The 25,455-nt window shown below is 38.8% G+C and overlaps 1 protein-coding gene across 3 annotated transcripts in view; it reads right to left on the bottom strand.

Moving 5' to 3' along the window:
- PPP1R16A (protein phosphatase 1 regulatory subunit 16A) overlaps nt 1–21,682 on the bottom strand; it is a 102,500-nt gene extending 80,818 nt beyond the window's left edge. Inside the window, exon 1 of one of the 3 annotated variants that reach the window (XM_016432047.2) lies at nt 21,516–21,682. The gene's annotated coding sequence lies outside the window, so the exon portion shown is untranslated. Of the gene's footprint in view, nt 1–21,405 lie in introns of all 3 variants that reach the window. The other 2 variants (XM_056822895.1, XM_001372207.4) reach the window with 2 other exon arrangements.
- Nucleotides 21,683–25,455: the final 3,773 nt, after the last annotated feature.

Raw genomic sequence — 25,455 nt, 5'->3', positions numbered from 1 at the left:
GAGGAGGAAGGAAGGAAGAGAGGGAGTTGAGCTTTGAGTATGATCCAAAGGCCTAATATTCTATAGGGGAATTGCTGGATCTAGAAGGATAGGATACTTTCAAAATTTAAAACTGTTAACAAGTGTAAAAATTATTCCAATGAAGAAGAAATTGTCCAAAGAAACCAACACAGCTACAGAAGGAATTCATCAATCAATTTTTATTTTGAAAAAACACATCTAGATAAAGGAGACAAGGGCAGTTAACTATATATAACTACAAAAGGATAGCAAAGTACCTTAAGAATGCAAAGGATGCTAATATTTAGAAGGAGCTAAGATTTCAGTCGATAACTAAGGACAAGAAGGCTTTCTTTAGCTGTGCTAGAGACAAGAGGAAGATGAAAGAAAAGAGAAAATGATGGCTGGGCACAGTGGGGATAATATAACAAAGAGAAAGCAGCATTATTCAGTTTTTAAATCCTTCTGCCAAGATAATTTTTAGCATAGTATGGAATAAAAATAGTAACAAAAATATAGCTTACAATAAATTAAGAGATACTTAAGAGAATACTTATTTGCTCTCAACCACCCCAAGTCATCAAGCACTGACAAAGTAAATTCCAGAGTACTGAAAAAATTGTAGCCATGATTGCTGAGATGCTGTTATCATGCAGAATAGGAAAAATAGTCCTGATTTTCAAGAAGGGAAAGAAGGTCGATTCTTCAACCTTGGCCTAATAAGTGTGTTTTCAATTTCTGACAAATTCTAGACCAGAAATTCTTAATCTTTTTTGTGTCATGGATCCCTATAGGAGTCTAGCAAAGCTGATGGACCTATTAAGGTCAGTCGGTCAGTCAGTCAGTCAGTCAACAAATATTTATTAAGTACCTACTTTGAGCCAGGCAGATCCACTAACAGGATATTACAAATCTGGATGGGAGGTGATGAGGGCTTCACCAGAGTGGTGATAATGTCAGGAGAGGAGACACACTGGAGAGATATAGTGAAGGTGAAATCAACAGGTCTTGGCCACAGACTGAATATGATGGTGAGATAGTTTGAAGTAAAGGATAACATCTAGTTGCCTGAGGGATTGGGAGGTGTTGTCCTCTACAGTAACTGGAAAGTTAGGAAAGGAGGAGTTTGGTGGAAAGATGAGTTCAATTTTGGACATGTAGAGTTTAAGATGTCAGTTTCAAGTATCTGAAGAGCAGCTGGAGATGCAAGATTGAAAGTCAAAAGAAAGGTTGAGGTAAAAGATGCAGATTTGACAATCTCCAGCTTTAAGATGGGTAATTAAATCCATGGGAGGGGATGAAATCACCAAATGAAGTAGTATAAACAGAGAAGAGAAGAGAGCCCAGGTCTGAACCCTGTTGGACACTGTGGTTAAAAGAAATGATCTGGGAAAGAATCTAACAAAGGAGATTAAGAAGGAACAGTCAGATAGGTATGAAAAAATCCTAAGAGAAGAGTGGGGTCTTGAAAATTAGAGAAAAGAGAGTGTCAAAGATGAGAAGGTGAGCAACAATATTAAAGGCTGAAAAGAGATCAAGAAGATTGAGGGTTGAGAAAAGGCCACTGGATCTGGTGACTAAAAGGTCATTGGAAACTTGAGCAAGAGCAATTTCAGTGGAGATTATAAGAGATTGAGAAGAATGGAAGAGGGGAGCAGCTGGGTAGCTCAGTGGATTGAGAGCCAGGCCTAGAGACAGGAGGTCCTAGGTTCAAATCTGGCCTCAGACACTTCCTAGCTATGTGACCCTGGGCAAGTTACTTAAACCCCATTGCCTAGACCTTACCACTCTTCTGCCTTGGAGCCAATACAAAGAAGGAAGAAGGGAAGAGGAGGAGGAGGAGGGACTGGAAGTACATATTGTAGCTATCCTTTCAAGGAGTTTGGCCACAAAGGACAGAAGAGATATAGTTATGAGATGGAAGAATCAAGTGAGTTTTTTTTTTCCAAGATGGGGGAGACATATGCATAGTTGCAAGCAGTAGAGAATAAGCCAGTAGACAGACTGAAAATAAATTGATAGAGTGGATATGACAATCTGTTGAAGGAGACAGAATAGAATGGGGTCATTTAAGTAGGTAGAGGAGTTAGCTTTAGTAAAGTGTAAAGTCACTTTGGCATGTAGGGACAGAGGAGAAAGAGGCAATTTATATAAATGATGCAAGGTGAGGAAGAGAGAAGAGGGAGCTCATGACAAAGAGTCTCAAATTTTTCTGTAAAATATGAGGCAAGTTTCTCAAATGAGAAGGTAGGGAGAGAAGAGTCATGGAAGGTTTGAAAAGGGATGAAAAGGTTTTTTTTGAAGAGCCACTATGGAGAGAAAGATGCTAAACTTCTCAAAACATTTTTTTTATAATTAAAATCAAAGATGATGCTATGATTTCACATGTACAATCATACTGCTTGCTTTCCTCAGTGGTAGGGGGAAGAATTGAAGGGAGGAAGAAGATCTGAAACTCAAAATTTTAGAAGAATTTAAAAATAAAGAATAAATTTAAAAAGCTAAATTTCAGTTAATGGCAAAAAATAAAGATGTATTCACAAACCCTCCCCCCCTTGAAATCTATAGACTCCTTTGAGGTCCATGGACCCCAGAGTAAGAACTGTTGTTCTAGTCTATATTAGAAAAAAGCAAACAAGGAATCTCTGATAACAACTTAGAACTATGTAGAGTTGTTACTAAACTATTTATATGGTTGATAGAGATTCTGCTAAAAGGAATATTTCCTATGGAGACCAAAGAGTTTAAAAGGTCATGTAGCAACTACTCATACATAGTGCAAATGTCACACTGTGTAAGAGGCCTTTCTGGGCCCCCCCAGCTGCTAGTATCTTCCCCTCTAAGGTTACCTTCATATATTTTGGATGTACCTCATACATACTTATTTGCATACAGGTTGCCTTCTCCACTAGAATGCAAGTTTATTGAGGGCAGAGGCTGTTTTTACTTTTTCGATATATTCTTGTGCTTAGCACAGTGTCTGGCACATAGTAAATGCCAAATAAGTAATTACTGATTGAGTGAAACAACAAAACAAAAATGGTCAGGAGGGACTTCAAGAGGCAGGGTGGTACAGTGGAAGACCTTAGATTCAAAGGACCTGGGTTCAATCTCAGTTTCTGAGACTTTCTACCTATATAATCTTGGGCAAGTCACTTAACTTCTCTATAACTCAGTTTATTTGTCTGTAAAAGAAGCAAGGTAAATTACTTTCAAGATGTTTTGTAATTGTTAAGTTCTATGAATTCTATGAACCCACGTATTGAAACCCATAACAAATAAGGAGATATGATAGTACCTAACTGAATTAAATTCTGCAAACATTTATTAATCTTCTGCTAAATGCAAGGTACTACACTCAACAGTAGGGATACAAAGATAACCCAAAAAAAGCAGTACCCTGCACTCAAAGAGCTTACATTCTGCTGAGGAAACATTGCAAGCACACAGATAAATATAATACAAAGCTGGTAGTAAAAAAAAGCAAGGAAGAGTGTGGCCAGAACACAGAATGTAATAAAGAAGAGAAATGTGAAGTAAGATTGGAAAGATAAGCTGGAGTTGGTCTGTAAAGGGCCTCAGACAACTGGTTAGTGTTTATATTTTCTCCTATAGACATTTTGAGCAGTGTAGTCACATTTATATATTAATGGGATTATTTTGGCAGCTGTGTGAAGGATGGATTGAAGTGGTGAAAAGAGCCTGAATTAGGGTGCTGACAAAGTGAGTGAAGAACAAAGAAAGGATGCAAGAGATAGTGTGGAAGTAGCATCACAGGACTTGGCCAGTGACTGAATATGAGGGTTCATGTGAAGAACTAGTCAAAGATGATTGAGACTATAAATAGCAGAGAGGATGGCAATGACCTCAACTGAAATAGGGAAGTTTGAAGGAAGGAGGGCGTAAGGTGAAAGATGACAAGGACTATTTAGGCCATGATAAGTTTGAGAAGCTGTAAAATGACAATAATAGCTAAGATTTATATGGCATTTAAAATTTACAAAGCTCTTCAAAATTATTATCTCACTTGATCCTTATATCAATCCTGCTTAGTTATAATAAAACTAGCTGGGCAGGGACACTAGTCAGGAGGCTATTACAATAGTCCTAATGACTGGTGAAAAGAGCCTGAACTAAGATACTTGCTGGGAGCCATCAAGTAAAGTCACGCATGGTAGCTAAGGAGGCCACAGAGTGGCCCTTGGCAAGATGTGATTGCCCACTCCCCCTTGCATGACCTCTCTCATCAATATCCTTTACCTATGGAATTGACATGATTATTATTCCCCCTAGTCTCAGAAGGAATAATACAAGAGCAAAATACCTGTACCCTAATTCTCTAAAATATCACCAAAAGATCAGACCCTCAAACTCAATCCCCAAGACTATCATGAGTTAACTTTTATTTAGGTACATAATTCCCAGCAAAACTGCAGCTACAAGCCAAGCCCAAAACTTTCCCACTCACAGAAACTTATTCTCATGAAGCCAACACACAAATCAATCATAAAGGCCCATACAAGAGGCACAGGTACACTACAGGTACACTAAGCTTCAACATGCCTCAGTGACTCGACTTCACAAACCAGTAACTCAGAAACTCCCTAGTAAACCCCGAAAAATGACCAGTCTAATATTAAATCTGAATTGTGTTCCCAGTACCTTTCAACCTCAATGATATGATTCTTGAATTGTCTTTTAAGAACAGTTGATTATTTCCTTTTATTAAAAATAATAAGTAATTTTCCTTGATTGTTTGTAAGCTCAAAACTCCTCACAGGGTTATGAGAAAATTAAGCCACTTGTGACAAAATCATTATCTTGTGTGAAACCTTTATGCTGTCTGTAATCACAATATAAGAATATAGAATGTTAATCAAGTGATTTATTAAAAGTTAATGTATCACTTTTCCAATTATCTCCATTTGGACATGTGTGTTAGGTAAGGTATCTGTGTGCCAAGACAATGGGTATAAAAATAAACACCAAGCCTGGGGATGGTGGAGCAACTATCAGATGCAAAGCATTCCCATGGTCGTAAAAATACAGCTGTCTTCCATTTGTTATTTTCTTGACTGATCGTTCATCACCTGTTGGGAACCCCTGGAGTCACGAGTGAGGCTGGACCTTGCCCGTGGCAGATACTGACAAAGTGAGTGAAGAAAAAAAAAAGGAAAAATGCAAAAGACATTGTGGAAGTAGCATCACAGGACTAGACTTGTAATGGAAAATATTATTATGTCCATTTTGCAGATAAAAAAACTCAATCTAGGAAAGATTAAGTTATTTGTCCAGGGTTATACAACCCTAAATTGTATAATTAATATTAATATAACATTAATATCCTAAGACAAGATATTAATTCAGATCTTTCTGACTCCCAAGACCATCACTATAACCAATACACCATGTCCAGCAGATGGACACATCCCAAAATAACATACATAGCCTTCTTTTACCTGAATTCATATTTTGCATTTCCAACTGTCTGCTGGCTAAAGATGAGATAATAAAAGATCACTGCATAACTAATTTAGAGTTAATAAGTCATCTAGAAAATCCTCATTTTAAAAATGAGGGACTAAGATCCACAGCAATGAAATTACTTGCCTAAGGTAACAACAGAAGAAGGGGAAAATGCATTTTTGCACTGTATCCCCATGATATACTCAGCATGTTCTCCCTCTTTACTTCTACATCTTAGAATCCCACCAGTTGTCAAGGCTAAGTTCAAAGTGCCACCTCCTAGACAAGATCTGTCCTGACCTCCCCATTTGGCAGAATCTTCCTACATCTCCACCTCTAACAAAATCATTTTGTATACATTTAGTCTTCATTTATTTGTATATCTGTTGTTCCCCTCAAGAGAAGGTATGGGGCAGCTGGATGGTTCAGTGGATTGAGAGCTAGGCCTAGAAATAGGATGTCCTAGGTTCAAATCTGGCCTCAGACACTTTCTATCTGTGTGACCGTGGGCAAGTCACATAACCCCCATTGCCTAGCCCTTACCACTCTTCTGCCTTGTAACCAACACACAGTATTAATTCTAAGATGGAAGTTAAGGGTTTAAGAGAGAGAGAGAGAGAGAGAGAGAGAGAGAGAGAGAGAGAGAGAGAGAGAGAGAGAGAGAAGGTAAGCTTCTGGAGCACAAAAGATTCTTTGTACCTCAGCATCTACAAAGATGCCTAGAACATGAGGAGGGGGTGCGGTGGCACTTAAAAAATATTTGTTAACTGAAATGGATTACAAATCTCACAATCTGAGTCATGGTATACAATGAGTTATAAACAGATCACTACACTCCAAGGAAAGATATGAAAAATTTCAGGAGGAATACAATACAAAGTACTGTTTCAATGTATAGAAAGGAATGAGTATTTTTCAGAGGATCAGGAAAAGTAGCATTTGTGAAGATGGAATTAACTCTCCCCTGCCCATTTTTAGATGTAATCACCAGAAGCATATACACCCTACTTACACTTGAGTGGCAGAATGTCTGTGACCCACATGTGTGAACGTGGGTGATGAATCAGAAACCACTGACTGCCCTCTGGCAAGTCCTAAGCAAAACTACAAACTATAATTTTTCCACGTAAAAGTAGAAGGCACAAGTAGTGACATAAAGAAGCATCTTTAAAAAGAGTTACAACTTCCCAAGAGGAAGTTATTCGTTCTTCGGAGTTACACATTCAAGTTGGAGGCTGGTGAAGAATCTGCTTACTGGACCTGAGAAGTTGGACTTGGTGAGACTGTTCTTAAATCTCTCCCTTTTGAACTACCAAGTGGGTGAGTGAAAAAGGCTGAATCCTTTCCTGGATTTTCTGAAGGGACTAGCCTCGAGAGAGGTTTCATGACTGAAGCCCTTGCTTTATTCATTCATCCCTGGGTCCTTGGCTCAAAGCTTAGGCCCCTCCAGCTGAGGGCTAATTAGCCGTGCCTGGGTTGAGCCAGGAGTCAGAGCAAAATACTTAAGTGTGTTAGGTTGGTTATCTTACCCTATCCTCTCTCTGATTGTCTTACTTTCACTCTATCTCCTTTTGTAAATAAATTGCCATAAATTGCTAAAAAATCATTTGGAATTAAATTCCTGGTGACCATACTCTTAATCTACCTCTTACATTTTTGCCCCTTACACATTTGAACTGGCCCTGGCAGAATGCACAATCACAATAATTATCACACATTTCTACAGAGCACTGAGGTGCAAAGAACATAAGACAGGGTGGTCATATAGTATTAACATTTTTATTTTAAGGATAAAGCAACTGAAATTCAGAGATCTGGCAACTTGTAGAAGGATGCTTAGTGTCAAATTTGTGATTCAAAACTGGGCATTCTAACTCCAACTCTGCTATCCTTTCAAGTATGTAAACCTCAAAATTCCTTAGACTTATAAATGTTGGAAATTTCACCATTGGGATATTTCATACTCGGAAAATTTCTTACTGATAGTCTATTGGAATGGGAACTCCATTGGCATGGGAGGTTCCTTCTCTTCCCTTCTTAAGATTACTTTAGGACAGAAACCCTTTGCTGAACAATGGAAAGGACTTTGACCTATGCTTGAGCATAGAACAGGAATTTCTTTGAGTCTTGATTGATTTTAGAATTGATACAATGGAGATACTCCACCCTATTCAGTCCTAATAGGATTGAGTAAGGGCTGCAGCCTAGATCAAAATTTAATTATTCCAATCTCTACCATACTCAAGTTAACAGGATTTAGAAAGGGCTGGAACAAAGGAGTAAAGATTTAATCATTTGAAAAATATGACCTTCAACAGACATGTGCAAAAGCCAGAAACCTCTGGGCGGTCCTGGGTTAAGCGAGAGCCTCCATTGACAGGGAAATTGATGAAGAGTGATTGGTAGATGTGAGGACTGAGGGGAGGCAACTTGGATGGTGTCCTTAAAGATAGGAGGGTCTGGAGACTGAGAGAGGAGGATTGAGTTTTTGGTCGGTGTGGTTCCTGGGCTCTGAGGAAGCTTGCTCTGAAGGAAGCTGAAGGTGGGGGCCTCTGAGACTGTTTCTCCATTTTGGACACGTGAGTGAAAGGGACTGATCTCCTTTCTTTGCCCCAGCTATCTAAGGGCTTGGGCCTTTTGGCCCAGCCTAAACAGAAGGGGTATTTAAGCCCTATTCCCTTCTCTCCCCTTTCTCTCTATATATATATCTCTAATTCCTTTCTTGCTCCTATTGTAATTAAACTCCAAAAAAGGCTGACGGCTGACTTGAGTTTTTCATTTAGGAATTACATAGCTGATTCCTTGGCGACCTTAAATTAATATATATCAGTCTTTTAAAGTGATTCCCTTGTAACAAGTATGACATGCAGCATTTCAATAAGAAGAGATGAGTTCAAGGCTGAGGCATTCCTGGGCATTGGAAATCAAATAAACAAAGGCATGGAAAAATAGAATGTTTGGAAGAATAGCCCAATTTGACTAGAATACAGATCAGTACATGAAATAGTATGAGAAGGGTGAAAATGGAGGTGAAGATCAGATTGTGAAAATCCTTGAAAGAGAAATAAATGGATGAAAAATAAAGGAAATGCCATGTATTAAGCACTTAATATATACCAAGGACAGTGTTAAGCAAAGTGTATTTTCAGTAATACAAATAGAATAAACAAGAGAGTCCCTACTCTCTACTCTCAAGAGACTCACCTTCTCATAGGGAAGACAGCATATAAAAGAAAGTTCAGTTTCAGAGTGGATGGAAAAACCTAGAAATCCTAAGAGTGCAGTAAAAGTGTGGATGGCAGAGCCAAGGAGTACTTATGCTATGTCAGTATGTCAGTATGACAGTGCTAATGATCATTAGGAGTTAAGGCAAGGTAGATCTCAAGGTCTGAAGGACCTCAGGGCACAGTCGTAGAAGAGACAGAATTCATCGATAGTTGAAGGATGCAAAGAAGATATGTGACAAAATCATAACCATGCATTACGAAAATAACTTTGGCAGTCAGAATGTATGGGTTTTAAGTCTTAGCTCTAACACCTGGACAAATTGCTTTCACCTCAGGAACTCCCCTTCTCCACTGGTCTCAGCTAGGTCTAACCCTCTTGACCTCTGCAATCAACTGAAAGGGATAAATTTTCTTCTTCTCCCTCCCTAAGGGAATGAATGGTCTGATACAGGTTATACCCATACTTTTATATAATACATATTTCCATATTGCTGATGTCATGATAGAACATACATATTAACATACAATAGAAATCTCATGAAGGATATATACGAGAAGACAGCATGCTTTGATCTGTACTCAAATTCCAGTTGTTCCTTCTTCAGCTGTGGATAAAATTTTCAACACGAGTCCCTTGTAGTTATCAGATTCATTCTTGACTTTTCCCTCTTCCTTATCCTTCCACATTCAATTATTACCATGGGTTGTCATTTTTATTACCTAATCCTCCCTAGTGTTTGCCTCCTTCTCTGTAATCACTCTGCTACAACCCTAGTTCAGGTCTTAATTACCTAACTCCTGTACTGTAATAACCTCCTAATTGGTATCCCTACTACAATCTCTCAGGCCTACTAACTCTCTCAGGCCATCCTTTATATAGTCCAAGACACTTAAGAAAGGGAACCAGGGGGAAGCTGGGTGGCTCAGTGGATTGAGAGCCAGGCCTGGAGACAGGAGGTCCTAGATTCGAATCTGGCCTCAGGCACTTCCCAACTGTGTGACCCTGGGCAAGTCACTTGATCCCCACTGGCTAGCCCTTACCACTCTTCTGCCTCCAAGACAGAAGGTAAGGGTTTAAAAAAAAAGTTTTTTTAAAGAAAAAAAAGAAAGGAAACCAAATATGGAAATAGGTCTTGATCAATGACACATGTAAAACCCAGTGGAATTGCACATCAGCTATGGGGGGGGGGGGGGGGGGGAGTTGGAGAGAGAGGAGGGAAAAACCATGAATCTTGTAACCATGGAAAAATATTCTAAATTAACTAAATTTTTTCTTTGGGTTTAGGTTTTGGGGTTTTGTTTTATAAGATTACTCACTTAAAAATGAACAATATGGAAACATGTTATATATGATAATACATGTATAACCCAAATCAAATTGTCTGCCAACACCGGAAAAGAGAAGGGAAGGGAAGAAAGGAGAAAGTTTGATCATCTAACTTAGGAAAACTCAGGTGGAAATTTTTTATAAGATGTAATTGGTAATAAATAAATGAATGAATAATAAATAAAAATTTTAAAAGGGGAAGGAAATCACAATGAGAGGCAAAGGTAATAAGCACATTTATTAAGCACATATTATGTGCCAGGCACAATTCTAAGGCAGTGATGGTGAACCTTTTAGAGATGGAGTGCTAGGTCACACTTCTACCCCACCCAGATCAAATGCTGTGCTCCCCCCCCAACTGATTTTGGGTGCACCTTGCCCCTGCCTTACCCCACACAGGAGAGGGAGAAAGCATTCCCATTAGGCTGCTGGATAGAGGGATGGGAGAAATGAGGAATGTCCTCAGTGAGTATAGAGAGGAGGAATGGGGGTGGCCTGAGTACTCTTCTCCCCTTCAGCTCTGCCACCTGTAAGCCCCCTACTTTAGTCCCTCCACCCTCAAAACCCACTCTGCACTCCCATTTGAGCAGAGGAGCAGGTGATATGAAAAAATGTCATCAAGCACAGTGGAGAGGGGGAGGGGAGCAGCTCTGCTTGAGTCCTGCCTTTCTAGTAATGAACTGGGGGGGGGGGGGGCACATGCCCACAGAGAGTACTCTGCATGCCATCTTTGGCACCCATGTCATAGGTTCACCATCACTGTTCTAAGGATGTGTAATTAAAATGAAAGTCCCTTCCTGAAATTTATATTCTATGAGGAAGGCAGCTTGTATAGGTATAACTATATATAGGACAAAAAGAAAAGAAATACAAGAGAGGACACCAGCCAGTGAAAGGATCAGGAAATGATTCTCTTTTAATTAATTAATTCATTTAGAGTGTTTTTCCATGGTTCCATGGTTCATGTTCTTTCTCTCCCCTCCTCCCTCTCCCTCCAGGAGCCAACAATTCCAATGGGTTATACATGTATCATTGTTCAAAACCTATTCCCATATTATTAATCAGGAAATGAATCCTGATGCAGAAAGTAAGTCTTGAGCAGTCTAATTGTTTAGCATGTGTCATAAAGTACCTGTTTTCTAACTCTGAGGTACTACCACCCAGCCTTCAGACTGATTAAGATGACAAAAAAAAAAAGAAAAGAAAATGGCAAATGTTGGAAGGGATGTGAGAAAATAGCTAATGCACTGTTGGTGGTGCTATGAACTAGTTCAACCACTTTGGAAAACTATTTGGAACTACGCTTGAAAAGTTTAAAAACTTTTCATACTGTGCATACCCAATTTGATCCAATGATACCACTACTAGGTCTATAACTAAAAGAAATTAGAGAAAGAAGAAAAGGACCCATATGTATAAAAATATTTAAAGCAACTCTTCTTTTGGTGGCAAAGAACTGGAAACTGAAGGTATGCCCAGAAATTAGGGAATGACTTTACAAGTTATATGAATATAAGATACTATTGTGATGTAAGAAATTATGAAGGGGATGTTTTCAGAAAACCTGGGAATGCATGTATGAACTGATGCAAAGTGACGTGAGTAGAACCAGAAGAATAATTTATATGATATTGAAAAGACAATCAACTTTGAAAAAGACTTGGTAACTATGAGCAACACAACAATTCAAAGGCCTCATGATGAAATATGTGATCCAACTCTAGATACAGAATTAATTGGTTTTAGAAAGCAGAGTAAGCATATTTTTTTCTTTCCTTCTTTTTAGGGTTTTTTGGGAGGGATATAGTTAATGCAAAATTTTTTTCCATGATTTTACATATTTGCAATGAGTTTTTCCTTACCTTCTTAATGAATAGGGGCGGGGGGGGGGGTGAAGGGTAGAAGAGAATCTAGAACTCAAAATAAAATTGGATTTTGTAGAAAGTACATTTTCCCATAGCTCCTCCAAAATGTCCTTTTTATGGTCAACTTAGTCAAACTAATGAGTGTAAGGTGGTACTTTAGATTTGTTTTTAATTTATCTTTTTAAAATTTATATTTTTCCCAATTACATATAAAAACACTTTCCAATATTTTAAGTCTGGAATTCTCTCCCTCTCTCCTCCCTCCCCCCATGGTAAGCAACTGGATATAGGTTTTACATGTGCAATCATGTATAAAATTTTTCCATACTAATCCTTTTGTAAAGGAAACTCAAACAAAAAAAATTAAGAAATTGAAAAAAATTTATGATATTCTGGATTCAGATGCTTGTCAGTTCCTTGTCTGGAAGCAGATGACATTTTTTATCATAAGTCCTATGAGACTGTTTTGAATAACTGTATTGCCAAGAATAGCTAAATTATACACAGTTGTTCATCATACAATATTGCTGTCAGTGTGTACAGTGTTCTGGTTCTGCTTACTTCACTCAGTTTCAGTTTCTATAAGTCTTTCCAGGTTTTTCTAAGATCTTCCTGCTCTTCATTTCTTACAGTACAATAGTATTCCATTACAATCATATAACTTACTCAGCCAATCCCCAATTGATGGATCACTTTCCAATCCCCAATTGATGCATCACTTTCTAATCCTTTACCCCCACAAAAAGATATGCTTCAAGTATTTTTGTATATGTAAGTCCTTCCCCCTTTTGTGTGTGTGTGTGTGTGTGTGTGTGTGTGTCTGTGTGTGTCTGTGTGTGTGTGTGTGTTCTTAATCTCTCTGGGATACAAACCTAATAATGGTACTGTCTCTTTGGACATAGGTCGAAATCATTCTCCAGAATGATTGAATCAGTTGGCTCCCAACATTCTCAATTTCCCCACATCCCCTCCAAGTTTTATAATTTTCATTTTCTGTCATAATAGTTCATCTGATAAGTGTGAGGTAAACCTAAGAGTTGTTTTAATCTGCATTTCTCTAATTATTAGTTATACAGAGCAATGGGGTTAAACTCTAATACATAAGATTCTTTGCTGGCTCAAAATGGCTTAGAAAACTAAGTATTAACGTAGTTACTTATTTATTTATGTTTTGTTGTATTTTTATTTTGTTAATATTTCCCAATTACACTTTAATCCAATTAGACTTACTCCCAGGATTTGACATCTCTGATTTACAGCAGTTTTTCATATGGCTACTAATAGCATAGATTTCTTCTTCTAACTACTGCCTACTCATATCATTTGACTATTTAGCAATTGTTTGAAATGAGCCTTAAAGAAGTCAGGGATTCTATGATGTGGTGGTGAAAAGATAAAATATTATTCTAGGCTTGAGAGACCAAAATAACAGGAGATAGAACCCTGTATGTGAAGAATAGCAAGATGGCCTTTTTTGGCTATTAAAACAAAAAACAAAAAAAAAAAACAGACAAGTTGATGACAGGTTACAAAGAACTTTCAAAGCCAAACAAAGGAATTTATATTTATCTTAGAGGCAAAAAGGAAACCTATGGAATTTATTGTGTGGAGGAGGGACATGGTCACTCCTGAAATAAGAAAAAAACTTTTTAAGAATTCACAGAATTGAAAGAGAATTCAGAGGCTATCTAGTCTAACTCTCATCTGAACATGAAACCTCTCCACAAAGTCTAATAAATCATCATCCAACTTCAGCTAAAAGATACCAAATGAAAGAAAACTCATTGCTTCTCAAAATACCTAATTCCACTTTTGGAAAAGTGTAATTGTCACAGAGTTCTTCCTTACACAAATCTCTCTCTTTTTAACTTCCATCATTGTTCTTAGTGCCTTTAAAAACAAAACAAAAAAAACTTACCTTCTGTCTAATTATCAACTCTAAGAAGACAGAAGAGTAGCAAGGGCTAGGCAATTATGGTTAAGTGACTTGCCCTGGGTCAAACAGTTAAGAAGTGTCTGATTTCAAGTAAGGTTCTCTCCACTATGCTACTTAGCTGCCCCCATAGTTCCTAGTTCTACCCTCTGGGTCCAACAAGAAAAAGCCTAATCCTTATCCATATGACAGGCCTTCTAAAATTGTACATAACTATCATATTTCTCACCACTTCTCCATGCTACACATTCCCAATTCTTCCAAATGATCTTTAGTCTCAACATTCTTGTCACACTTCACTGGACAATCTCCAACTTGTTACTGTACCTCCTAAAATGTGGTAGAAAATTGAAAGCAGTATTCCATACTACTCCAAAATGAGGCTACTCCAAAGCAAACTTTTCTTGAACAAAGCCAAGAAAAAAGAGGAATGAGACACAGGAGCCCAAAACACTTGGCAACAGGCAAGTATTGGGGAAGCCTAGGGAAACAGCATAATACCATAGAAAGAGTACTAAGTTAATATTTGAGCACAAGTCCTTATCTTTATTCCTGTCATCTACAAACTTCCAAACTTTTACAATAACAAACAATAAGTGCCTACAGTGTAACAGGAAGTACCAGGCACTAGAGATACAAAAACAAAAATGAACTAGATGCTGCCCTCAGAAGGTTACAAATACTAAGGGAAATAAAATGTTCAAATAAAATAAAATTCAAAATACAGAAAAAGTCATTTCCAGGGGGAGACACTAACAGTTTGCAAAATAAAAATGAACTTCTATAGGAACTGGCACTTAGAGCTATGCTTCAAAGTAAATTAGGGTCTCTAAGAGGCAGGAGGAAAGGCATTCCAGGCACTAGGCAGAACCTGGGAAAAGGCAGAGGAGGCAAGAGATGGAACAAACTGGTCACTCTCACTGAATGTAAAGTGCATGCAGGATAGTAATGTGTACAAAGCCTAAAAAGAATAAACTGGTAACAGAAGAGAAAAGGCTTTAGAAGCCAAAATAAGGAGTTGGCATTTTAGGCTAGAAGCACTTGAGTTTTGTGAGTGAGAGGATTTACACAGCCAGACTTCTGTACCTCTCAACAATCACTCTTCCTTTGAGATTCCTCCAACCCCAATTAATCACCCCATCCAGATCTTGGTGTCCTTTATCAACTGAACTCTAGGATCTTTTCTTTCCCTCCTCAATGAGTTCAGTGTCTAGCTCACATTCTTTCTCTCCATCCCAATGCATTCTCACATGCTCCAACATACTTCTCAATAATATCCTAACTTCTAGAGCCTTAATCTGTTGATTTCTATGATCTCCATTCCTCCTGAATTAAAAAAGAGAAGATCATACTCTTGATTTTGCCAACAGTCACAAGTGTTCCACTTTGAATTTATTTTATATGTCACTTCTTATGACACCATAGTATTCCATTACAACCACATACTATAACTTGTTCAGCCATTCCCCCAACTGATGGACACCCCTCAGGCTCCAGTTCTTTGCCACCACAAAAAGAGATGCTATAAATATTTTTGTACAAATAGGTCTCTTTCCCCTATCTTGAATCTTTTTGAGATATAACATGCTCAGTTTTATGGTCCTTTGGAAAGGGTTCCAAACTGCTCTCCAGAATAGTTGCGTAAGTTCACATCACCACTAACAGTGTATTATGTCCTAATTTTTCTACATCACTCCAACATTTATCATTTTCTGTTTTTGAAAGATTAGCTAGTCTCATAGATATGAAGTGCTGCTTTAATATGCATTTCTCTAATGATTTGGAGCATTTTTTCAAATGACTAAAGATAGTCAATTTCTTCATCAGAGAATTTCCTGTTAGGCTAAGCTCCTTGAGAAATTTGTCTACCATCAGAGTCTCCACTTCCTCTCCTCAATTCTAAATTCTGTAAGATCTAGATTACCTTGTTATTCAACTGAAATTGCTCTCCAAAATATTCCAAATCCACTGGTCTTTTCTCAAACCTCATCTTCTTGATATGTCTACAACCTTTGACATTGTCAATCACCCTCTTCTCTCCTCTCTGTTTTCCTAACGTTGATCTCTCCTGCTTCCTTTCCTCTCCTCATTCTTTAGTCTCCCCTGCTAAATCTTCATCCAAATTAGGTCCACTAACACTGGGTTATCCCCAAAGGCTCTGACTTAGGCCATCTTCTCCCACTAAACTTTTTAGCTTGGAGATCTCATCAGCTTTACAGATTTAATTATTGTCTCTATATAGATCATTCTCAGATTATCTATCCAGTTCTAAACTCTCTCCTGATATCTAGTCTCATATCACCAATTGTCCTTTGGATAACTTGAAATGGATGTTCCATAAACATCTCAAACTCAATATATCCAAAACAAAACTCATTAACCTTCCCCCCAAATCCTCTTTATTCTCTATCCTTTTCTATGTAGACTTCTCAATTACTATTCAAGGATACCACCATTCTCTCAATTATTTATGCTTGCAAACCAAGTACCATTCTTGACTTCTCACTCATACTGCTCCCTCTCATATTTAATGTTACCAAATCTCATTATTTCTATCATCTCTACATCTTTTATGTATCTTCCCTTCTCTCCATCTGAACAGCCTAGTAGAAGCCCTCATCACTTCTCTCTGAGATCATAGCAATCCCTGGTTCATGATCTCCCCACAACCAATCCATTCTTCACTAATATGAAAAAAATAGTCTTTCTAAAGCTCAGGTCTGACCATACCATCCCTATTACCACCAGGATCAAATATAAAACCTGTTGGATTTTGAAAGCCTTTCACAACTTTGTTCTTTTTAACCCTTCCATTCTTCTTATACTTCTCAATCTTTGCATATAATATAATCCAGCTATCACAGGCCTTCTTGTTCCTTGAACAAGACACTCAATCTCCCAACTTAGAATCTTTTCACTAGCTATCTTCTATGCTTGGAAGGCATACCTTCCTTACCTCTACTTCCTAGCTTTCCAGACTTCTTTCAAGGCTCTCCTCAAATTCCACCTTCTGCAGGCAGCCTTTCCCACTCTCATCTCCTTTACCTCACTACTAAAGCCTTCCTTCTGAGATTACTTTCTACTTAAACTGTACACATGTACAACATTCCCCCCACCCCACCCTACCCCAGCCCATCTTGTTTTTCTCATTACAATGTGAATTTAGTCATCTCTACTGTCTCAATCTATCTCTCCTACTGTACTTCACTTGCCTTACTTTGTAGCTCTGACCTCATGGTCTACCATTAAAAAAAAATTCTTAACTTCTATCTTTGAAGGTATACCAAGTATCAGTTCCAAAGCAGAAGATGGTAAGGGCTAGGCAATTGGGGTTAAGTGATTTGCCCAGGGGCACACACTAGGAATGATCTCCTTTAATGTCATACTATCTACTACTCCAAAGTACCCTGATTCCTTGATCTTTCCCAGTTTTCAACCTGAGACTCCTCATCCCTACCATCCATTTTCTTAATATCTTCATATAGAGTTGTTCCATGTTATTGGTGAAAATGTGAAAACTCCACTGATTTCATCCACTGTAAATTTATATCAAATAACTTTGGGGGGGAGGTGGCGCCTAAAATAGCTTGACAATCTGTCCTACCTTTCATTCCTTATTTCCCACAGCAACTATTTCAACCTTTCCTTTCTCCTTTGGCCTCCAACAACCACACCCTCATATTTAAAGCAGATAACCTAGGAGCTTCACTGAGATAAAAACCACTTCAGTCCAGTTTGTCTATTCTTCAAATCTTCTCAGCAACTATCTCCCCTCCTTTACTCTTATCACCCAAGAAAAAGTATCTCTACCCTCACTAAATCTAATTCCCTCCAGCCTCTTCCAAAACCTTGTTCCAGTAATCCTCTTTCTCTCATATATTTTTAATCTCTTCCCTTCTACTGCCAACAAACATGCCCAAGTCTCCCTAAACCTAAAAAAGTTTTCCCTTGATCCTTTTCCCTCAACTAGCTAGCTAGGATCCTATCTCTCCAATTTCACTACTAATCATCTTTAAAAAGCTCCATTTTTTTTCTTACTACTCATTCTCTGAGAACAGTAATCACATCAACATTAACATTCTGGAAAAATGTCAACAAAATGCTCTATAAGTGCTATGCACTGTTCACTTTAATTTCTTTGTCCAAAATACCTTCCCTCACCACCACTCTTCTATATTTTATCTTCTGCTATAATAAAGGCTAGCATTTATACAGCACTTTAAAGTTTACAAAGAATTTTACAAATATTACTTATTTTTTATCTTCACAACAACACTGAGAGGAAGGTACTATTATTATCCCTATTTTATAGATGAGGAAACTGAGGTAGACAGAGGGTAAGTGATTTATAGATCAAAGTTATGAATTTGAGCCAGATCCAGTGATCTATCCCTGGTGCCACCTATCCCTCTAGTAAGTTCCTGGAAGACAGAGAGACTTATTTACTTATATTTATATCCCCCAAGATTTGGCAGAGAGCCTAACACATTTTACATTGAAGTGCTTAATAACTGCATTCTCATTTTTTAATTCAATACTTTTCTCTTCAACTTCTTCTAAGTATTCTATCCCTACTACTACTAAGATCACCAATGATTTACTAATCACCTTTAACCTCTCTACACTTTCTTTTTTCTTTTCTTTTTTAAAAATTCTTACCTTCCATCTTGGAATCAATACTGTGTATTGGTTCAAAGGCAGAAGAGTGGTAAGGGCTAGGCAATGGGGGTTAAGTGACTTGTTCAAGGTCACACAAATGGGAAGTGTCTGAGGGCCAGATTTTAACCTAGGACCTCCTGTCTCTAGGCCTGGCTCTCAATCCACTGAGCTACCCAGCTGCCCCCCTCTCTACACTTTCTGACACTGTTTACCACCCTCTCCTACCAAATATTCTTTTTTGTCTTAGCTTCAGAGACAAAACAGGGTGAGTAAATCATATCACCTCTCTGAATCTCATTTTTTTCATCTGCAAAATGAGGGTAAACAGTATGTTGACTACTTCATAGGTTTGTTGTGAGAAAGCCCTCTGTAAACCTGAAACGTCTATTAAAATCTGACATGTACTATTATTATTATTATTTATATTTCCTCACTAAATGATTGTTAACAGTACTGGGAGAAATCATGGGCCCTATCTATCCCTATCCCTATCACTATTATACTTTGTACCATATACCTCAAAGAGTTTTTATGGTCAAATTAAATAATGTATATAAAGAATTCTTCAATTTTTAAAGCCTACATCAATCTATCAGCAACATTTATTAAAAACCTACTATGTGCCTGGTTCTGAGCTTTGCACTAGAGATACAAAAGCAAATATGAAAGACCCTTCTCAAGAAGTTTATGTTCTATTAGGGAAGACAGGTAATGATAGGATTGGACTCATGATTTCATTGATGAGAATTTCTGATAAGAAAACTTCTATTACTAATGTACACTGGCATCTTCTCTACAACATACAATCTTAAAGAACTATATTGAGTTTTTTGCCCTGTGTCACAGAGCCAGTAAAAATCAGAGACATGATTTGAATCTAGGTCATTTTGGTTCCAAAGGACACTCTATCCACTAGGCCCCACTGCTTTTCATGAGTATAGATCAAATAAATACCAAGTAATTTTCAGACTAGAGGCACTAACAGCTGAGAGAATCAGGAAGTGTTTGAGCTGAGCTTTGATAAAAACTAGGTATTCTTAAAAAGTGAGGAGACAGTACACTCCAGGTATGAGGGACAGCCTGTGCAAAGAATTAGATATGTTTATTGGAATGGGCGATATGGGCGATATGAAGGGTCAAAAACTCCTAACAATTCAATCTGTCAACTTCCTCCTTACCCCAACATTCCCAAATACCATCAGCTTTACCCCATCTGTACCACCCCTTTTCCCCCATATTCAGCAACCCAAACACCTTCTTTTTTCCAAGTCACTGAAATTCTTCAAGTTTATTCAAGAAATAAATGTAAGTAGCTGGGTATGAGATTATTCCCCATGTAGGCTCCACAAAGAGCTTTCTCCCCTGCAACAAAGACTCTCCTTGTCAATTCTGCTCTCCCTTCTTTATTCTTCCTCAGGTCTATTCAGATGGGCAAATGATTTCAGGGTACTCAGAATATCACTAGATTGCAGCAAAGAGGATGTGTTTCCTGAGATAAGATTATTAACTGAAAAAGGAGGTATGCCTTTACTTGGACAAAATTATTAATTTCCTTTTCTTTTGGAGGGTCTTTCCCACATCTGGTAGTCAGCTGTCAAGCCAATGGAAGGGGAAATTGAGGGGCTCATGAAGGGAATAGGTCTACTCAAGTAAAGAAAGGAAAAGACATTTGATAATCCAAGTCAGCCTCTTTATGTAACTGGGACCCAGAAAAAATCCAAACACAGGTTTCCTAGTCCTGCTTCTCAGAATGTAGAAGGCTGTTTCCTTAAAGATAGCAAAAATTCTTCATCTTCAGAATATCAGTACCCAAACTTCTGAAGACCCTGAGGTAGGAAAAGGGCATGAAAACCCAGAAGTCTGCTGGATGCAGCCCCAAGGCCTGCAGCTGCCAGCATGAGGCTGGAAGGAATGGGAGCTTAGGGTTTGGGTTACACTCTGAGCTGGCAGAGAAGGTGTCTGGAGACAAGGCTTCCTCTGACTGACAGGACCTCAAGCAGCTCTCTCATCCTTTAAGGGCAAAAAGAGCAAGATTTTTTTTTTGGCAGGGTATCTCCTACAATTCCAAGGAGAGTAGGGTCCAAGGGTCCAAGGGTGTATCAGAAGCCAAGTTCTGCTCATTCAGCCTCACTCTCTTAGATACAGGAATCAAAGTGAAACAAACTTCCCACCTCCTAGGGCCTAGTGACTTAAAACACCTCATACTAGAGCAACCAGAAACCAGGTCATCATGACCACTGACCTCTGCAGATTAATACCCCAAACTGGGACCATAGGCAACAGGCTAGCTTCATTTCATATACCAGCCACCCACTCCCTTCCTCCCTGACAACTCTGCCTCCTCCTTCATCTCAAGCCCACCTTCTGGAGAAAGCTTTCCCAGTTCCATTTAATTCTAGAGTCTTCCTTCAGTTAATTATTTCCAATTCATCCTCTGCATCAGTAAGCTGTCAACCCCTCTTGGACAGTGAGCTCCTAGAAGGCAAGGGCCGACTTTGGCCTTTCTAAGTATCCCCAGAACTTAAAACAGAGTAGGAGCTTAATAAATGTTTAATGACTGATTCCTTTACTCCTCTACAAACACACACCTTTCCCTTATGGGAACTTTCCCTGCCTTCTACCTCCCCCTCAGCCCCCCTCAAGACCTCCTCCACTCCCTTTTCCGGCCTCCTCTAGCCCCACGGCCTCCCACTCAGATCGTTAGCCTATCAGATTTCCTCCTGCCCCCTCTCTTGGACCCTTGGCCCCCTCCCCACCAAATACCCTCCAGGCACACACACACCCTAGCCCCCTTCAGCCCCACCCCCTTCCGGGCCTCAGTCCACCAACGGTCTCTTCCCGACCTCCTCCGACCACCGCCTCCAGCCCCTATCCTGGGGCTCTGGCTCTTTCCCCCGCCAGACCGGTTACCCCTGGCTTCTCCCCTACCTCAACTCCCCTCCTCCGGACCCTACTTCCGCTTTGGGTCCTTATGGCCTCTCCTGCTCAAGCCTCTTCCCCAGGTCACCCTAACATACCGCGCCCTCGCCTAACCTGACCTCAATTCATGCGGTCTGTCCGTCAGTCTGTCCGCGCCGAAGCTGCCACCGCCACCGAAGGGGCGGGCCCGGCGCTCGGCTCTCGCCATGGCAACGCCACACTTCCGGTTCGTAGGGCCAACAGCCGGAACTCGCTGCGGCCCGCTCTCCAGTTAGAGGGCGGGGTCAGAAATGTGGGGGCGGAGTCATTCAAGTCGTGAAGGGTAAGGGATGGGCGGGGCGAGAGCAGTTCCAAGGTTAGGTGGGAGGGAAAGTGAGGGGAGAAAGAAGGGAGGCTGGGAAGAATATGAAGTTGGAAACACTATTACCCAAGAGATTAGGGAGGAACTTGGATCAAAGACTGAGAGATACAAGGAACTTTAGTAGTAATGGAGTCCAACTCTCACGTTTTACAGATAAAGAAACTGAGGTCCAAAGAATTAAAGGATAAGTTCCAGGTTATACAAGTTGGAAGGGTCTGAGGCAGGATCTGAACCTGGCTTGCCGCAAGACTAGTCAAGGGGCAGTTGGTAGCACACCGGATAGAGAGCACTATCACCTTGGGAGGACCTGAGTTAAAATACACCTCAGCTAGCTGTGTGACCTCATGCAAGTAATTTAATACCAATTGCCTAGACCTTACCCTCTTCTGCCTTGGATTGCTTCTAAGATAGAAGGTAAGGGTTTAAAAAAGAAAAAAAGAATATTCCAAGTACACAACAGACATATATTAAATGGTCAGTCTACCAGAATCCAGATACGACTCAGATCCTTTTCAAATGAACTGAACCACACTACTATCATCATATCTCTTCTCCCCATTCACAGTCACTATCTCCTAGTTCAGGACTGGTATATATGGGATATTGCAGGAGAAATAGCACTTCTGGTGCAAGGACTTGCCAATCCCTTTTCAGGACTGCTTACCCACCTTTGGTATCTACCTTTCACCCAGCTCTCACCTGTGACTCCAAGAATCTGTAGCATGTGCAGTGGGCAAAACCCCAGTAAAACCACCTAAGCAGATGGGCTAAGCCAGGTTGAGGGTAACCAATCACTGGGAGTTAGAAGAATATCTGGCCAGGTTATGAAGGGCTTTAAAAGCCAAATAATAGATTTTATATTTGATTCTGGAAGCAAAAGAGCTTATTGAATGGGAAGAGGTGGAGAGGAAATGAGTTGGTCAGACTTGCAATTTTGGAAAATCAACTCTGCAGCTAAATGGAGAATGGATTAGCATGAGAAGAGGCTTGGGGAAAGGAAATCAACCAGAAGACTGCTGAGACAAACCACATGTACGAAGTGATGAGGAACCATCACCAGGGTAGAGCAGGGTGGGTTGTAGTTTGAGTTACAAAGATAGAAATGACAGGATTTGACAACTGATTAGATATGGAGGTTGAAAGAGAGTGTGAGGAGTGGAAGATGACACCTAGGTTGTGAGGCTGGATGACTGAGAGGATGGTGATAACCTCAGAGTAATAGGGGAATTCAGAAAAGGAGAGTTTTTGGGAGGAAAAAATGAGTTCACTTTTGGACATTTTAAAATGTTTAAAGGAGTTTTAGATGTCTACCTATTTGATGAAATCTCTTTTATGCATCTTAATATATAATGTGAGCTAGGTTTTATTATCATGAGGTAGATTTATATTCTGTTGAATAACCCAAAAAGTAGCCATTAATGGCTCTATCAGCTTGGAAAGAGTTTTCTAATGAAGTGCCCTAAGGGCCTATCCTTGGCCCTGTGCTGATTAAAATGTTTATTAATGACTTAGAGAAAGACTTTGAAGTCATATTTATCACATTGGATCTAAAAATATAATTTTTGCCTAAAGAATCCAAAAACAATTCAGTAGCATAGAACACTGGGCTAAAGTGGTTTTCTATAAATTATTTAAACATGTGGATCCTCCTAAAATTGATGGTAAGATAGGATTTTCAGAAAGTACTTAGAAATTTATTCCCAGGCTACTCACAGAGGATGAGAGGATACTGCATAAAGCTAAAATTTTATGAATCAGTAAGATAATGTCTGGAGACAGATTATCAGAATTTACTTGGAAGTAAAAAGCCATTGGAAAGACTTGGAATAGCTATAAGAGCTGATAGGCTAAGGTCTTCATGCTTCTCAAGTTGAACTAGGACTCTTTGCCCTTTGGTGGAATCACATAACTTTCTACTCATTTTATTTTATGAGTATTTCACATCTCATTGTCTATAGCATTAGACACTGCAAATCTTGAAGCACTATATAAATTTGGCTATCATTATTATCTTTGTCTCAGAAACAAGCATTTATTAAGTAAGTCCTGTGTAGCAGGATCAGGAATCCTCTGTGTGACTCTAATGTTACTACTTGGCACCAGTGTCCTAGGGATGCTATATCTGTATTGCTTATATCAATCTCTATACGTATACATATTATAAGTATGTAATATATGTTATATATTAGATAAAATATTACATATTAAAAATTGCATTTCACAATATATCAGATATCAGTATTTAGCCACTCAGACATGCAAAAGCTATCTGATAAGATCAGAGACTCATACAGCTAGAAAAAGCCATTAAATCCTCTTTTTTCTCAAATTAACCCAATGATTTATCTATTTCATTGGTTTTTTTCCCTTAAAATTCTTATTTATTAGTTCCTTGGTTTTCTTTCTTTCAATATTTTTTAAGCTCTCCTTTGATTTTCAGGATTTCTAATTTGGTATTTAATTGGAATTTTTAATTTGTTCTTTTGCTATTTTTTTAGTTGCATTCCAAATTCATTGTTCTACTCTTTTACTGTTTTTTTTAATGTAAGCATAAATTTTCCTCTGTTGCTTTGACTGCATCTCAAATATTTTGATATGTTGTTTCCTCTTATTCTCTTTGATGAAATTGTTGATTGTTTCTACAATTTGTTCTTGACCTACTCCTTTTTTAGGATAAGGTTATTTGTTTCCAGTTAATTTTTAGTTTTTTTTTTTTCCATCAGCCCTTCGTTGGGTGTGAGGCTAATCACTTAATTTTATAGCTTAAGAAATTGAGACTCAGAGTAACTTTCCCATTTTCACTAGCATATAAGCAACTGGGCCAAGATTCAAACTTCCTGACTCCAAGTCTACTGTTATATCTCCCTAAAGGTCTTCAAACAAAGACTCGATGTCCATTTATAGGAAATGTAGTAGTGGGAATTTTTTTTTCCTTAGCTATGGATTGGGCTAGCTGGCTCCTGAATACTCTTTCAACTCTGATAGTTTATGGTTAAAGGTAGGGGGAATCAGGAAAGCCATAATTGTGATTATCCCCAAACACCCTTGACCCTAACCTAGGAAAGCAAGATGTTCTGGTGTTAAGTGGGACCATACACACATATTAGAGAAAGGATGGTTTCAGAAAGAAAATAGGATAGTAAATATGGGATTGGAGGGATCTGAAGGTTTACAGAGGTCACAAGAAACTGATGAATATGAAATTAATAGCTGGCATGGTCTAGAGGTACATGGGGAGCTTAAGATAGAGACATGACCTAAAAGATTTGTGTCCAGCAAATATGGAAATTTGGGATAAATGAAACTGAAAGTGAAAAAGGCTTTCCCAGGAGGAAGACAGCCTCTTTTTTTCCCCAGACTACATTTTTCTTCTCTACTAGGTGGTCCCAAGAGGGCTAACCTGCCCTTGATCTATACTTCTACTCTGGCCTTCATATTGGATCTTTACTGTGACCCACCTCTAGCCATCTGATAGTTCAATAATGACTTTATTAAAATAGGTGAGAGATGGTTCTGATTCATATAGATTGTCTCTACTCTGATATTTAAGAACTTATTAAAAATTATTAGAGGCAGTGTGGCATAAGGAATTGAGAAATGGCCTTGAAGCTAGGAAATCCTGGGTTTCAAGTCCAGCCTCTGGCATTTACTAGCCAGGTGACCCTGGGCAAATAATTTAACTTCTCAATGCTCTAGAG

The sequence above is a fragment of the Monodelphis domestica genome, chromosome 3, assembly GCF_027887165.1.
Source record: "Monodelphis domestica isolate mMonDom1 chromosome 3, mMonDom1.pri, whole genome shotgun sequence".
Lineage (NCBI taxonomy): Eukaryota > Metazoa > Chordata > Mammalia > Didelphimorphia > Didelphidae > Monodelphis > Monodelphis domestica.
Note: the sequence above shows the minus strand (reverse complement) of the source record. Positions and strands in the feature narration are given on the sequence as shown.